General features: G+C 40.6%; 1 protein-coding gene across 1 annotated transcript in view; it reads left to right on the top strand.

Annotated features, from left to right (window-relative positions):
* Window positions 1-3446: 3446 nt before the first annotated feature.
* The window catches only part of LOC126273366 (uncharacterized), an 809762-nt gene continuing 795605 nt past the window's right edge, over window positions 3447-17603 (top strand). The window contains exon 1 of the mRNA XM_049976915.1: window positions 3447-3516. The gene's annotated coding sequence lies outside the window, so the exon portion shown is untranslated. The remainder of the gene's footprint in view (window positions 3517-17603) is intronic.

Raw genomic sequence — 17603 nt, 5'->3', positions numbered from 1 at the left:
CAACCCTAAGCGTCTGCAAAGGGAGATAGAATGGTCGAGTGAAAAGGGAGACAGGAGTATACACGTATTGTTCATTATAGAATTTCTTATAAACTCCTAAAACTCAGTATGATTTAGCCAAAGCGCAGGTTTAGGTAATTCTGCCACAATGCTGAGGACAACAGTCGGGAATACTATAAACTTACCAGTAGCCGGATAATGTGGTCTGTTGCTTCGTCGCCGTTCCTTTACCTCCTTTTATCTGCACCTACCTGTGAACTCGTTGCAGCAGATCGCCGGTATGAAAGCCGAGCAAAAACCTACAACACTGCAACCCACACCAGGCTCTATATAACGTAACTATTCCAAGAACCGAGAAAAGGTCTTAATTTTGAATTATAGTTGGAAATACTGCCAAACCTTCGGTATATTCTGAACCGTGACAGTGTACGCGTTCACTGCCAAGGCCCTGCTAATCTTAACATAGTCACGCACAAACCCTTTAATTCACGTTATTCATTTTATGGTGACGTATTTCCCGAAATCTGAACAGCTATTAATCACGGATTGTTCTTAAATGAAAATGCTCACCATGCTCACCACACTATTAACTTTATCGATGTCTAATTCACTCAAGTTTTTAGTCACCGATCTGCTCAATATGCCACGCGGAACGACTGTCTTCACTCGTACACAAAATTACTTGAAAAATCCATACTATCTAAAAAAAATGAACATGCCTTCACTTTCAAAAACTTGTGAAGGGCGTAGCACAACTAAAACAAACTATACCGTCCTTCGGAGTTCATACTACATATGACCATACCATTGAAAGGCTCGGCTGCAACTATTTTAGGCTGCTATAATCATTTCCTATCTCCAAGAGAAAAGACGCGCAGAGAATACTCCGTTTTCATTGGTCAGTTTTCTTTAAGGCCATTATTCTCCCGGGCTAGTCCGCGCATTGTGCAATTAACCAATCAACAATTAACACACTTTCGAACTGTACTTTTTCTCGTAGTAAGTATTTAACATTCTGATATTTTGTTTATACTTTACATTATTAACTATTTTCATTTGCCCTAGAATTAGCTTCCCTTTTTCCATAAACTTACTAACATATTATGATACAAAATTCCCCATTGTGTGCATTCACATAGTCGTAAAAATTTCTCACACTGGTTCATACAGCGTTCATCACTAGAAAAATTATGTACATAATTCCTTTAGACCACATTCACGAATCATTCACACTACTAAAAGCAATACAAAACTGTAAAAACATAAATAATGAAAAAAGCCTTCAAGAAATAAACAGAACATTTCACAAAAACATTCTCTTGACCTGTTTCTTGAATGTCTCTGTTCGCTACTGTCCTCTAGCATATGAAAACTAGAACAACTTACTCGACTGAACCCGATTCAGACCGTCTGTCACTATGCACGCATGAGTCATTCTCCGGACACACAGGCTCTAGACAAGAGCGGTATAAGGCGCCACACCTCACTGTTTCACTGCTACGCTGTTCACGGAGAATTAGGTTTCCTTCGGTGGAGAAAATTTTTTTTACGCTAAACAGAACTCAAGGCAAATAAGAACCTATGCAAAACAGTACTCAAACAGAGCCCTTAATATTTTTTTCCGACAATACCTTGTTTCCGTTACTGTTGGGCACAAACTAGAGATGGCCGTTGTCACCGAAACAACTGGTTTTAGATTACATAGTTTGTTTCCATGCCAGCTTAATCTTATTGTTAAATACGCTAAAAGTAACCAGTTTCTGAAATAATCGATTTTCGGTGTTTTCCTATTATTACCTGTAATAGACGTAGAAGTCGATAGAATATTGAGAAATTCTGACTCTCTCAGTGTCAAGATACATAGAATCAAAGTATTAAACTGAACATGCAAATAAAAGGAAACCTGATCTATCCACTGTTTGCTGCTTTTCTCGAAAAGCGATAGTGGTTGAATACTACAAAAAATCACCAGCATTGTCCCATTGATTATAATTTTTTAATTCCCTCGTCGAATACCAGATAATGGGGTTCATACCATTATTCGGGAATTACGAATTGTCAGTGCTATCGAGTGAAAACTGAGGCTGAATAACTCTGTTTTTCGTGTTAATTTGTCCGTTTTCAAGGGCTACAAGAAGATGAAGGCATATTATGTATACACAGACAGCGGATCAGCTATCTTTTCCATTCTTATTGTGTATTATGAGTGAATTGTTAAGTTCTTCATTTATTACTGTTTCCGTAATTTCATTCCTCAAACATTTTCACAGAAATGGCAAGAAATATTTAATCTTTTAAATCAAATGAAGCACCGCACTTCATTGTTACGTCACTTTATACAAATATTTTCGGGCGAGGGTTACTGCCATTATGCAGAACAACGGATGTCCGGCAACAACAGCAAGAAACTACCGTGCATACCAGGTGGGGGCAAGTGTTGCATAATGCACGTACACATCTACCTTAAGGCACGACGAAAGGCAAGAGGGACATTAATGACTCCCCAACACTGTACAAACTCTTACACCTCGTGTTTTACCTAACTCTTGGTGAAAAGTATGCAAGGCATTATCGATATTCTATGAAAGCTTTAATTTTTTTAGGTGTACAAAGGAACTGTCGGTTAAAACTTGCTGTTCTTTTTTATTACAGTCTCCTAAATGTTTCAGTCTTTAATATCATTATGTTTTACGTATCCAGTTTTGCAGGTCGGTGAGAGCCAGGACGAGTCCTGGGGTGTAATCGTGCCCTCTGAGTTTGCTACAAAAAGCGCCCCATGTCTGCGCTGTAGACCTATAAGTGGCCTTGAATTATTAATTTGGACAAAAAAGAGGGACTATGGGGAGCTCCAGGACACTAATCACATCTTTTTTCAGTGCCCTCGTTACATACGGGAATCCAACTGGCTGATAAGTGAGCCGGTTCGCATGCTCCAGCTGCGTCCTTCTCATGTGTTGACTCACTTGTTAAAAATAATTTAGATACTTATATAGTATTAGCGGCAGAAGTTCGAACTAAATCCTAACTGCAAATTGTGTTTTAGTGCCGTGTGTGTCAGAGAGTGTTTGTGTGTGTGTGTGTGTGTGTGTGTGTGTGTGTGTGTGTGTGTGTGTTTGTATTTGTGTATGAAATTATGTTCTTTCGCATTGTTAGAAATCTGATTGTTGACATAACGGGCTGATCTGTTTATCTCATTATTATTATGACGCTGTATGTTCGATTTTTAGTATTATGCAGCAAGTTTTTAACTTTCTAAGATATTGTATGTTAAGACGGGCTGTATGTGTACAGCTGCCGGACAGTAAACATAAAAGAACCTCGCATCAAAAAGTAACTTTTGTTTTGGTCTCATTCGTTGGCTAGTGGCTCTCTAAATATTAAACTTTTGTTCGATAACGATGTGTAAAATCTGTGTGACATTCTATCCCCTTTTTCTGTTTCAGGTAAGCAGTTTGATCAACGCTAAGAATACCTGTAATCATCATCGGATGCGTCATCTCGACGGTGTAAATAGCAGTAAGTAAGACCGCCCTCAGGGCGTAGAGTGTGAAATTTCATCTAAAATTATTCATATTGAACCTTTTTATCATTGGGGTTGAAAAGCGTCAAAGCTTTTCATGTTTACAATTAAAGGAGATAATTGCTGTTAAAATCAGTCATTAGTTTATTGCAATGTATGAAATGTGATGGAGGTGAATTATTGTGTCATAAAGCATCGGTAAAGGGCTATGATTCTTTTCTTTGCAAACTTGGTACACTTTGTGCATGAGAGGAATTCTTCTGATGCGTTCCTAGCTGGGAAGTCGCGCGGCGACCAGGTGGAAAACAATAGTGCGCCCACGGGCGAGCGGCGATCGAGCACCTGTATCGGCACGCTTCACAGAGGTCAGGCCCCCAGAGGATTAGTGACGCGAAGACGCTGCCAAGGGAAGCCGTGCACATTCACACGTGTGCCCGAGGCAGCTGAAACTACAAACTTAGAGCGAAAAACAGTTTTGTCACGATTCTAGGTAACGCGGACAGAGAGGCGAGTTGAATAGCAGCAGCACGAGTTGGGTGTCCAAGAATCTAAAGTGACCCGGGGAATTTTGGCCGTTTCCCGCGAGCAGGGCACCTGGGAACGTAGCAGCAATACTCAAAGGGAGAAGTTTGGATTTATTTGTATACTCGGTTTCAAACAGAGTATCACTCTCTTTTCCTCGCGGAATTCGACGGCAAGGAGGGAGGAAATTTTGAAAGGAACCTCTTCATTGGCAAGAATCTAATGTTCGCTTTGAAAAATAGTACGGAATACGTAATTTGCGGAAGGGCGGAGACAAGGAGCGGCTCTCTCTCTCCAGGTGCGAGGAGCGCACTAGTTTGAGGATGCAGGAGTTCACTCTTGAATCATTCCGATAAGTCGCAAGGCTTCTCTTGTCGCTTGTCATGAGACGACGCACTTTGCACTCGTCGCAAACAGCGTAGAGAGCAAAGTCTGTTACATTCAAGTAGGCGAGCTTCACTCACTCGAGCGTTATCAAGAGTATTCACCGATCACATTTTGAATTACTACATGTCCGATGACGATATACTGTTAGAACAGTTTTGAGCTTTGTGCAATGCAGTTTCACGTAGGTTTGCACTTGCAGATGGACACACACCGTCATCCAGTAATGATAACTTCCAGTTGCAAATTTCGGTCACTATTTTCAGCGTAGGGCATGTTAGACGCTAACAATTACGCCGCCGGCAGAGTCTTGGTGCAGTCGCACACAATCAGCAATCTCCACCGCCACGCCGACCACGCTATGAACATGGTAATACAGAAAACGCCCACATTCGTAGGTGAGCATTCTTCTTTCGCTTTCTTCAATTTCTTTGCAATGTGTTAGATGCTAATAAAGACGCAAGGCACAGTATTCACCGTTTGCCTGCTAAGAGAGTCATATGTTAAGCTGTTTTTCTTTTTTTAATTCCTTCTTCACGTTTTACTCCAGGTCAAACCGTCTCGTGTAATTTATTTATACGTTAAATAAGAAGGAAGTCATACAATGCTCATGTTAAAAGGCAAATACTAGGGCAGGCACTTAATATAATTCACTTGTTGTGAGCTCTTGGTGTCAATTCAATCCTATTCGTTTTTTTTAATATTTAGTACCGTACCTGGCGATCAAATTTTTTTGTTTATCATTATTTGAATAATTTGTGAGTGAATGTTAATTGAATTTGATAATATTTCGATAATTATTGCATATGCGGTTTAATGCAATTTCACTGAATAAATCACTTATATGTAGAACAGCACTCCTTGCATTTCATTAATAAAATCTAAATAAAATTCACATCTCTTTCGCCCTCCCTCGCGAGGTATTCTGCACAGTGGCATACATAGTTCTGTTATTCAATAGATGGCGATTTTCGTCTAGAGCTCGTCTAGTGCATTAACATTAGTTTACCTACTACATTCTTTAGCAACAGAGATCAAATTTTTGTTTTTCTTTCATATTTTATTGTACGTGGAACTGGGTGCACCGCATCAATGCTTAATTTCAATGAAATTCCTCTCCGTCTCATTATCCATTACAAATCTTATTTTAAAATTACACAAGCAATGGATCACACAGGCAACACAAGTTGGAAAAACGGCTCAATCCCACTGCAGTCTATGCGTGTACATTAAGAGATCAAAAGTATCCGGACACGCAAAAACATATACATTTTCATATTAGGTGCATTGTAGACCTCATTAGTCATTAGACATCATGAGAGAGGAGAATGGGACTCTCCTTGGAACTCACAGACTTCGAATGTTGTCAGGTGATTGGACGTCACTTGTGTCACACACAAGATTCAATACTCCTAAACATACCTAGGTCTGCAGTTTCCGATATGATGTTGTTGTGGTCTTCAATCCTGAGACAGGTTTGATGCAGCTCTCCATGCTACTCTATCCTGTGCAAGCTTCTTCATCTCCCAGTACCTACTGCAACCTACATCCTTCTTAATCTGCTTGGTATATTCATCTCTTGGTCTCCCTCTACGATTTTTACCCTCCACGCTGCCCTCCAATACTAAATTGGTGATCCCTTGATGCCTCAGAACATGTCCTACCAATCGATCCCTTCATCTAGTCAAGTTGTGCCACAAACTTCTCTTCTCTCCAATTCTCTTCAATACCTCCTCGTTAGTTATGTGATCTACCCATCTAATCTTCAACATTCTTGTGTAGCACCATATTTCGAAAACTTCTATTCTCTTCTTGTCTAAACTATTTATTGTCGATGTTTCACTTCCATACATGGCTACACTCCATACAAACACTTTCAGACACGACTTTCTGACACTTAAACCTATACACGATGTTAAACGATTTCTCTTCTTCAGAAATGCTTTCCTTGCCATTGCCAGTCTACATTTTATATCCTCTTTACTTCGACAATCATCAGTTATTTTGCTCCCCAAATAGCAAATCTCCTTTAGTACTTAAAGTGCCTCATTTCCTAATCTAATTCCCTCAGCATCACCCGACATAATTCGAATACATTTGAAACGTCCCCTTAGAACAATTATACAAGACTGTGCTTCAATTCATACACAATATTTTTAGCGCAACGCACTCTGACTTTCAATAATCCCCACAAAAGAATGGCCCGGACTAACATTAACCTATACCTTTCACAAATCACTTACCTCACAAAAATCTTCGTTACTCAAGCTACTGCAATACAGTGAGCGCCACTACTCCCAGCTAAATAAAAGATTCGAACTACTGAAGGCACTAACTACTGATAGGCATAGTTAGCAAATGAAAGATTTTGATAGAGAACAAACAATGTATTTACCTCAATAGTGTTCAAAAGTCATAATGTATATAGCAGTTCATGGCATCCCGTCTTACAAGTTTCAAACCTCCGCCATCTCTCTCCCCACATCCACCACTGCTGGCGGCTCACCAACTGTGCAACGCTACGCGCTGTTAACAGCCAACTGCGTAACGCTACAATGGCGAGTATTACAACAATGCCAACCAGCCACAGACTGCACACAGAACAGCCAGTGATTTTCATACAGAGGTGGTGTTACAAATAGAAAAACCTAAACAGCCTACTTACATAGCCCCCACGCTCCCTACAAAAAATTTTATAAACTGTTTTGGGCACTGGCCAATACAGATTTGAAAAAATTTTTCATAATTATAATTACAATTACAAAAAAATCAAATGCACACAGTTATTGATATAATGTTGGTCAAAAGCTAAAATTTTCTCACTCTCCATAAAGACAGTCCTGATCATTCATCAAAGTAAAATTGCAGTGTCTTTCTCAAAGTCTGAGTAATAAAACAAATTGCAGTTGGAAGTAGTGGATTTCCATGCAGTCTTGAAGAAGTAGTGTGGTGCTTCCAACGGAAGGACAGTGCTGACTCTTGACATGCAGACAGGTAATGGGACACAACAGAGCAAACCCACAGCAGAGTCAGTCGAAGTTTTAAAGAATATTGGTAGGTAGGTCGTCACAGAGTAGACCCATTGTAGTCCTGGTAGAGATTACGGTATTGGTGGGCCACCAGAGGTGCAGACCCACTGCAGTCCTTGTAGAAATAATGGTATTGGTGGGTCATCAAAGGTGTAGACCCACTGTAGTCCTTGTAGAGATGATGGTATTGGTGTGCCATCAAAGATGCAGACCAACTGCAGTCCTTGTAGGGATGGCCAGCAGCCATCTGTTGCCACTGTGTAGGTGCACAATCACCATCGAAGGGTCTTGCGGAGAATACAGCAAGTCCATAAACCACCACTTGTGCACTCACAAAGTTTTTGGAATTGTCCTTAGAAGCAGCATTGCTGTTATCCAGGCCATTGCTGATTTATCAACGCATGTGGGAACACTATCAGTCCCTACTTCTCACATATTGTCCATATACTATGACCAACAGAAATGTGTGCAGTGAAATGTAACTTACAAGTTACTTAATTTGATGAACTGGTGTCAATTACAATTTTATAACATAAGAATACAATAACAAAGGTACAAAATACATAATTAAAAACATAATAATACAGATAACATTTGTAGTAATAGTGGCTTTACAAAAGAATAGAAATAAACATATACATCAGTGTTACGGGAATTATGACATTAGTACATACATAAAAGATCAGAATAACTTTTGAAACATCAACTTCACACATGAGCATTAGAACAAAACAGAATAAATAATGTGTAGACATCTTTACGAAGTAAATAACATGTTATTAATGCAAATTATATTTGAGGATAACAGTATTCCTCATCATAGTGAATATAGCTAAGTATTAGAAGAAAAAAAATTCTATGAAACAGTACTTAGAGACAGAAAGAAAATAAATACACAAGGGTACACAAACACATAGTGGGATAACACAAAAGGAAAGGATAGGGTTTGTTTTCAGGGTAACATTTGGTACTGCAGTCCAACTCAAAACTTCATTCCATAGATCGTCCCTCTTGTTTCAACATTTGCTCCAGCCAAAAAAAAAATCCTATCCAAGTATGCTTTCTGTATTCTGTTCACATCCTCTTTCAAAAATAGTTTTTTTCCACTGTACACTACTTTTTTGGCCAAACCATTTTCTTATAGCTTCTCAATGCTTTTCTTCCAATTCATCATAGTTAGTTTCTTATATAGTCTACCCCCTCTTAAGCTAACTTAAACCTACTGAGCTCAGATGCTAAACAAAGGGACGATGCAATGCAGCAGCACAAAACATTTAACACAAGCAGCAATGCCAAAAAAATGCAAATTGGCAAAAAAGGTAGCAATATAGGACTTATCAAAGCAAATGCAACATTACAACTAATATGAGCCAATGTGCAGCAACAAGAAAAATAAATTAGTAGTAAAACTAGCTTAACAAAGTAATACAAAGTGAAATTCAGTAACACTATGCCTGGCAAACAGCAGGAGCAAATCCAATAACTTATATCTAAACTTGACAAAGCTCAAGCAAAAAAAATATTACACTAAAGATGGCCATATCTAATACCTATATCACATCTTAACACTAGAGTGATGCATCACAAAAAATTACTCTGCGAGAAAGTTACCAAGTCGTTAAAAAATTAATTACACAATTTCTGTGAGGGGAAATGTCTATTTGTGTTCCTCCTTTTTTTTGAAAGTACATCATAAAATTATTATATACTGGATCTGTAGGCATAAAATATCTATATTAGTACATCCATTAAATTTTATTGTAACCAATGCAGCATTGCAGCTAGAAACTAGATATTAAACAAAATAGGCAAAGCAAGGCGTGAAACGTCATTCGCCTAGCCATAAGTCATTTCATAATGCAGTAAACAATCTTCCAACTAGCAGGACAACAGACATGAAATGTTTCTCATCATTTCATTTCAGTAAATATCATAAATTAAGAACTCCAAAGTGTAATCATACGTTTTCAAGTTTGAGCGTGTCGTATTTGCGACGCTTTCTACAAAGAAATGTCAGTAGCGAGGATAATGGCCTTTTTTTTTCTTGTGCCTCTGAAAGGCACACACTAATGGATTGTTTCCAGGTGGCTGTCGCGCAGCTGGGTGCCCACGACGCATTACGTGCAGGTGGTCACCTAACTTTCTTACCGAAATATTTACGACACCAGTTTCCGCTACAGTGGCAGTCTCATATATAAATACTTTCACAGGTTGAGAATTTGCGTTACAAATGTGTAGAAAATAAAATCCTATAAATATAACAGCGTCCAAAAAATTTTCGGCGGCATTGTAATAATACATTCACGCATTTACATACATTTCATAAATCTTAAAGTACGAATCTCCGTTTCAAACATCCTTTTTCACAAACCACAGTCCCTAACCACTAATCATTATTCCTTGCTTTATTACACATATACATATTCATAGACACTTCTTCAATATTTCATCATAATAAAGACGTAGCATAATCAAATAACTCATATAGCATCAGCTTAAACATACCTCAGCAGCATAATTCACATCGTCGTCGTAATAATAACATCATAACACCTCAGTGAAATCTCAAAATCGTCGTAGCTTCCCCCAATAATTTCAAAACCTAAAAAAAACTCTCCTCATGTCAAAAGTGTCATCTACCTCAAACGTACTTTAAATATCAAGATCCCATACCAAATACATCATTCAAAGCTCTCATAGTATCACAATTGTTCCGAAAAGTATGAACATTTCACAAAGTACAGACAAATACAATTTCATAAGTGTGACGTTATCCAACGGTGTAATTGCGTAAACATCTGTCACTGACGTAGTAAAAAAAATGTTTGTTTCTCTGTCAAATAACCAGATAGCTGTGTAATTTATGTGTTAGGGAAATATGGTACCAATGTGTAAAGTTGTATAAGCAAATACCATATTAGCTAGGGCTCCTTGTGCTTGCCATACACATGGTACACTAAGTAAGCATGTACCCCCCTGAGAATTAATGTAATTATATCCTCAGGTGTTACAAATTAGAGCGATGGATTGTAATGTATCACGGGAAACCTTTGTATCATAGTACTTCAAATATCTTTAAAAATCAATGTTTTAAGTTCAAAATTAATCACTCAAATACGTGTACAGTAGCGCTAAACTGTGCGTCTTGTTGTAAGATAATCTCTGTGGATGTGTCGTAGTTATCGTCCTCTGTATGAAACGTCCCCTTAGAGCAATTATACAAGACTGTGCTTCAATTGACACACAATATTTTTAGCGCGACGCACTCTGACTTTCAATAATCCCTACAAAAGAATGGCCCTGACTAACATTAACCTATACCTTTCACAAATCACTTACCTCACAAAAATCTTCGTTACTCAAGCTACTGCAATACAGCGAGCGCCACTACTCCCAGCTAAATAAAAGATTCGAACTACTGAAGACACTAACTACTGATAGGCATAGTTAGCAAATGAAAGATTTTGATAGAGAACAAACAATGTATTTACCTCAATAGTGTTCAAAAGTCACAATACATATAGCAGTTCATGGCATCCCGTCTTACAAATCTCAAACCTCCGCCATCTCTCTCCCCACAACCACCACTGCTGGCGGCTCACCTCCAACTGTGCAACGCTACGCGCTGTTAACAGCTAACTGCCCAACGCTACAATGGCGAGTATTACTACAATGCCAACCAGCCACAGACTGCATACAGCTCAGCCAGTGATGTTCATACAGACGTGGTGTTACAAATAAAGAAACATAAACATCCTACTTACACATTCCATTAGCCTCGTTTTGCTTTTGTTGATGTTCATCTTATATACTCCTATCAAGACACTATACATGCCGTTCAACTGCTCTTCCAAGTCCTTCGCTGTCTTTGACAGAATTACAATGTCATCGGCGAATCTCAAAGTTTTTATTTCTTCTCCATGAATTTTAATACCTACTCCAAAGTTTTCTTTTGTTTCCTTCAGTGCTTGCTCAATATACAGATTGAATAACATCGGGGAAAGGCTACATTCCTGCCTCACTCCCTTCCCAACCACTGTTTCTCTTTCATGCCCTCAACTCTTATAACTGCCATTTGGTTTCTATACAAATTGTAAATTGCCATTCGCTCCCTGTATTTTACCCCTGCCACCTTCAGAATTTGAAAGAGAGTATTCCAGTCATCATTGTCAAACGCTTTCTCTAAGTCTACAAATGCTAGAAACGTAGGTTTGCCTTTCCTAAATCTAGCTTTTAAGATAAGTCGTAGGGTCAGTATTGCCTGACGTGTTCTGATATGATACTGAAGTGGAAACGTGGAAGACATATACAGCACAAAAGCTTACAGGCCGACCTCGTCTGTTGACCGACAGAGACCGCCTACAGTTGAATAGGGCCGTAATGTGTAACATGGAAACATCTATCCAGGCCATCACACAGGTATTCCAAACTGCATGAGGATCCACTGCAAGTACTATGACAATTGGCGTGAAGTAACACAACTTGATTTTAATGATCGATCGACTGCTCATAAGCCACACAACACGCATGTAAATAACAAACGACGCCACGCTTGATGTAAGTTGCGTAGAAATTGGACGTTTGAACGGTGGAAAAACGTTGTGTGAAGTGACGAATCACGTACACAATGTGGCCAGCCGATGGCAAGGTGTGGGTTTGGTGAATGTCCGGTGAACGTCATTTGCTAGCATCTATAGCGCCAACAGTAAAATTCGGAGCCGGTGGTGTTATGATGTAGTCGTGGTTTTTATGGAGGGGACTAGCACCCCTTGTTGTTTTGCGTGGTACTATCACAGCACAGGCCTACACTCCTGTTTTAATCACCTTCTTGCTTTCCACTGTTGAAGAGCAACTCGGGGATGCCAATTGCATATTTGAGCATGATCGAGCATCTGTTCATAATGGACGGCCTGTGGTGGAGTGCCTACACTATAGTAACATCCCTGTATGGTCTAGCCTGCACAGAGTCCTGACCTAAATCCTATAGAACACATTTGGGTTGTTTAGGAACGCCTACTTCGTGTCAGGCCTCATCGTCCGATACCTCTCCTCAGTGCAGCACTTCCTAAAGAATGAGCTGCCGTTCCCCGTGAAACATTCCAGCACTTTATTGAACGTTTATCTGCGAGACTGGAAGCTGTCATTGACCCTAATGGTGGGCCAACACCATATTGAATTCAAAAATTGCCAATGGAAGGTGCCACGACCTTGTAAGTCTATTTCAGCCAGGTGTCTGGAGACGTATGATCACATAGTGTATCTTAGTATAATATTTTTACATACATTTTTCTGCGTGATATTCTGTGGTTAGTATTACATCTCACACTCCGGTCCCAGTCCAATTTAACGATGTAAAAAGTACATTTTTCTGCAAATTAAGCATTTAACAAAGGTTGTGGGTTTCACACTGAAAACAGAACTGTAGCTTCTCTTACTTTCACGAGCATTACTGAATAAACATATCGTCCACATCAGACAACAGGTTTCTCGAAGAAATAAGCACTTCCTTAGTTCTGTACAGTATTGAAGTAGGAATTAACTTCAGTTAGGTAAGGGCACGATTTCCCATTTTTTGTGATTTACTATTAGGCAACAAACATGGCTACATTGTCGGACGTAGAAGAAGAACGGCATCTGTTGCGACCCAATTCAAAGAACTTCCCACAGTTTCTTATTTGTCTTCAAAAATTTTGGGGAAATGCAGAATATGATGTCAGTCAGTCGATTCAGCACGTGACGTCGGCTGCTGCAAATAAAGTTCATGTGACTGTAAGGACACATATTTTTCTTGACTGCGATGATATAGGAAATTCAAGAAACTTCGAATTAACGCTCATGGTTTTTTTTCTCAAATAAATCACTATTTCCTTTCTCTTTCTACTACCAAACCTGTTTTTACTTCATGTTATAAAAATCTCATTTTTTGGCTTCAAAATAAATCCGAAATAATACGGAAAAGGCAGTTTCACTGTTTTATTTTAATTTTTGTTGAAACAATTCCAGATGGCATTGCTCCAGTAGTTCCTTTTTCTCAAGATCAAACTGCCCTGTTTTTAACCAACCACAGCTCATCTCGTTAGCTAATTATTTCTCTCTGTACGATGGAAACAGTTTTGCGTGACGCTACAGTACAATTACCTGTGACAGACTTAACTGTTTCTTTGAGTATCGACTTCGCATTGTTTTTCTACAAGCTCTTGTGTTTTCACAACAACCTGTGTTCTGAAGGAAAACAGCTAACTTATATTCCGACATCTATATCATTTTACAGATGACGCAGTTTTATAGAATGAAAACATATCTGGTTTACAGGTAATATCGAAACTACGCTGTATGTGGCGCAGAACGCTAAACTGATTGTCTTGGAAGAAGGAATTCACGCAGACATAGGCCTTGAAATTTGACAACGACATCGACCGCTTTTGATGTTGTGTTGTGTGTCCTTATTTGTTATAAAACCTACAATTTCTTGGTTTGTGGTTGATGAATATACAAAACACAGTAGCTTTTCTGTGCAATTCCTCTCATAGCCCAGCATTCTCAACAGATCGGTTTTCAGTATCTATAGATATAAGTGCAATACCTCTGTTAACAACAGTGAAGACGGCAGCACACTAATACATGTGGCCAAGTGCCGTTAACATTGTCATTGAAAACTGTCTACTAAATAACCTAACAACTAGGATGAGCATTATGGAGTGAGGGAAGACACAACATGGGGAACGCATTAGGCCCATTCTAGGCGTTCAGTTGGCCCTGGGGATGAAACGTGTGCTACTTAATTACACCGTAAAACAAAATAATAAGAAATTTGGCTCAAATTTTCCTTGTATCAATAGCATCTAATTCAACAATATTGAGATAGGAGATTACTTATAAAAATCGGTCAGTTTCCAACCGCACAACACGCTATACCACACGCTGTATCTTTTCTGTAAAAGAAGACACACGGCTCATTTCTGCCATGTAGGGGAGTGTAATTTCTGGCTGTCAAGGTGGCGTAGCCGCTCTTCAAAAATGGTTCACATGGCTCTGAGTACTACGAGACTTAACAGCTGAGGTCATCAGTCCCCTAGAACTTATAACTACTTAAACCTAACTAACCTAAGGACATCACACACATCCATGCTCGAGGCAGGATTCGAACCTGCGACCGCAGCGGCAACGCGGTTCCAGATTGAAACGTCTAGAACCGCTCGGCTACTCCGGCAGCCGCTCTTCCACCCAGACTTTGTCGGTCACTTAGCGAGGAGAGGGAGGACATTATCTGTCGAATGTGAGCACGGCCACAGCAAGATTATCAAATTCAGGGAAAACATTAATTGTCACATCAAGCTGGACTACATATAAGAGCCCCTCCCTGTTCAGTGGGAGTAGACTAGCTTCATCCACAGACTACTTGTACCTAGTGCTGCCGAAACTATCGTACCAGAAGCGCTGTTGCGTTACTGACAAACACAATGCTGACGCACCATGTGGTAGCTGTGCCGGCCATCAGATATGTGGGAGGCGATCGTGAGAGAGGAGTTAACATAGACGGCGTGTGACTGACATAAGCTAACTGTGTCTGCAGGATTCCAGAGGCAGCCAAGCGGTGTCGAACGTCGGACCAAAAGGAGTAAGACCGCAACTCTCTGATGAAACCTAACTGACCACACATGTCTGCTGATCTCGGAAATCTTGGCTGCTGGTAGGCCATTGAGCTAACAGGGGATAAGCAATGCTTTAACAACCGTTGTATAACCAGTGACAACTAAATTGTGCATTTCGCCCTTTGCTACACAGAAAGGTGAAATTCCCCTCAAAGGTGCCTTCGACCTTCTCTGTAATGGTGCAAGAGTATTTTACCCAGCACGTCACTCTTGGGCTCGCCGCCGATTCAATCAACAAGGTTCGACGTGTGTGAAAAATAGTATACAGCCGACAAGTTCATGTGAGGTGAAGATTAAAGATGTGACATTAGCACGACACTACACAACTACTCTGCTCAACGCCACCGTACACGTGTCTCAGGATGGGAACCTCCCCATTTTACCCACATTTCATGCCATGTCTTGATGCCCCTGCGAAAGAGGTTAGAACTGAGGCGCCGAGCGTTAAATCGTATGATTTTCTTATGAGTGGCTGGGGAAAACATTACGCAGTGGCGCTCATAATCGACACGAAAAGGCCTGAGGAGGTGGTATTAAGGTCGTCAATGAAACCACTTCTCACCTTTGGGATTTCATTTACTTACATTTCGCGGTCAAAAACGAGAGTTCACAGTGCCATGAGCAACATAACGACACTGTTGACACATCTCGGAGCTATTCAACCATTCATTAAGAACATTGCGGGACTGCGGCGCTACTGAACGGTATCTGATCTCTTTGGAGCGTAGTGATATCACATATTTTGCGATGGTCTACAGTGTGGAGCTAGTAGGGACCACTTAAAACCATTCGACGAACTTTGAACACGTTCCGAAGCAGCAAAGAATGTTTATGCTTTTTCAGCGCTTCTGTCTCAAAACGGGTCCCGCTTAGAATTCCCCAGTTTGGCAACACGCTTGGTGCCATCCACGCACCTCCGTCACCTGTATTAAGCACTTTAAAAGTATACCTGTATGGAAACAATTCTTGACAGATTCGTTGGCGCCTGCGGGCAGGCAATCCTTAAGCTGAGTGTCTTTGTGGTGCTGTTCCAGCGTCTGCTTTCATACAGGTGGAACAGTGGTGTCGAAGGGTTTGCTTGCCCACAGGCATTTACTGATCGGTCTAGGGATGTCTCTGTACTGGGACATTTTTAAAGTGCTAAACGAAGGTGTGTCAGTGGCGCCGAGGATGTTGCTGAACTGGCAGCTTTTACAGAGACCCATTGCCATTTATGCACATCTATGTCAGTGTAACACCCCTCTGTGTTCACGCCACAGAAAGGCGTAAAACAGGAAGGCTGAGAAATCGTAAATACTCTTTCTTGCTTCGAATCATGTTAAAGTTTTGCCTTTCGCTTTTGAATGGGCCCTGGTGATTTCCATCCTATATACCAGAGGAAAACATACGGTTAGGCTACACTATAAAGAGATCAGATCACGTTCAGTGTGTAGCAGCTCCACAAGGTCCTTAGAGAATTTTTGAATCATCTGGAAGGTGTCACCAATGGCGGAAGTTGTCATCGTCATCATGTTACACATCTCACAGGTAACAGTCCTTTTGATCTTTATACGTTTGTGAATGAGATTTATGCCATCTCCTGAGGACTTCTCCTATCGATTCTCAGCGCTTGTGTCATTGGAATGTTTCCCTGAGCCACCCATAAGAAAACTGCGTCTCACGCTTCTCAGACTCCACCGCAGTCGCATCAACAGAATCCCTTGCCATTGCTCAATATGTCCACGGTGGCGTCAGGTAGAGCTGTGGAGTAATCTGGTGCTAATCTGACATTAGCCCACCTTATACCTCAAATTAACATCTGACCTCTGGCCTTTTTTCCTCATGTGTAAGACACATTGCTGTTGGAAGCGTTTCTGAGCTCGAGGGTGGCGTCACAGGGCGCCACGCTTTTGTACCCTTATAGAGGAAGGTTGTCTCAATGAAGGAAAGTGACCGCGTCTCTAGTTAGTGAACCTTTCATTCTTTTGCGTAATGTGTTTCAGGTGGAAGAAATCTTATGACATTGCAACTCTGTACATCCTATGCCGGAAAAGAGGGAATGAATCTTTTTGTGGTACGGCAGACACAGACGATTAATGTGCGCGGGTTCCACAAACGGTGGAGGGAGTCTGCACTTGGCCTAAATACTACAGATCGGCTGCACTCCACTACCCATGTTATCTTCATGACGGGGGCCGTCGCACGGAGTGGCCGCGCAGTTAGAGGCCCCATGTGACGGATTTCGCCGCCACTACTCGCCGGTGGTTCGAGTCCTCCCTCGGACATGGCCGTGCGTGTTGTTCTTAGCATTAGTTAGTTTAAGTAGTGTGTAAGTCTAGGGACCGATGACATCGGCAGTTTGGCCACTTAGAAAGTCACACATAATTTCTGACGGGGCATGTGGTGCCAGCGCGAAGACACGGAAATGAACATCTCCTTCCACAACTGTGTGGGCACTCACAAAATCTGAATGTGAATGACACTTTGTAAACTCTTTTGCGATATTGCGAATTTTAA

Source organism: Schistocerca gregaria, chromosome 5 (assembly GCF_023897955.1).
Source record: "Schistocerca gregaria isolate iqSchGreg1 chromosome 5, iqSchGreg1.2, whole genome shotgun sequence".
Taxonomy (NCBI): Eukaryota; Metazoa; Arthropoda; class Insecta; order Orthoptera; family Acrididae; genus Schistocerca; species Schistocerca gregaria.
This window is presented reverse-complemented; position numbering and strand designations above follow the sequence as displayed.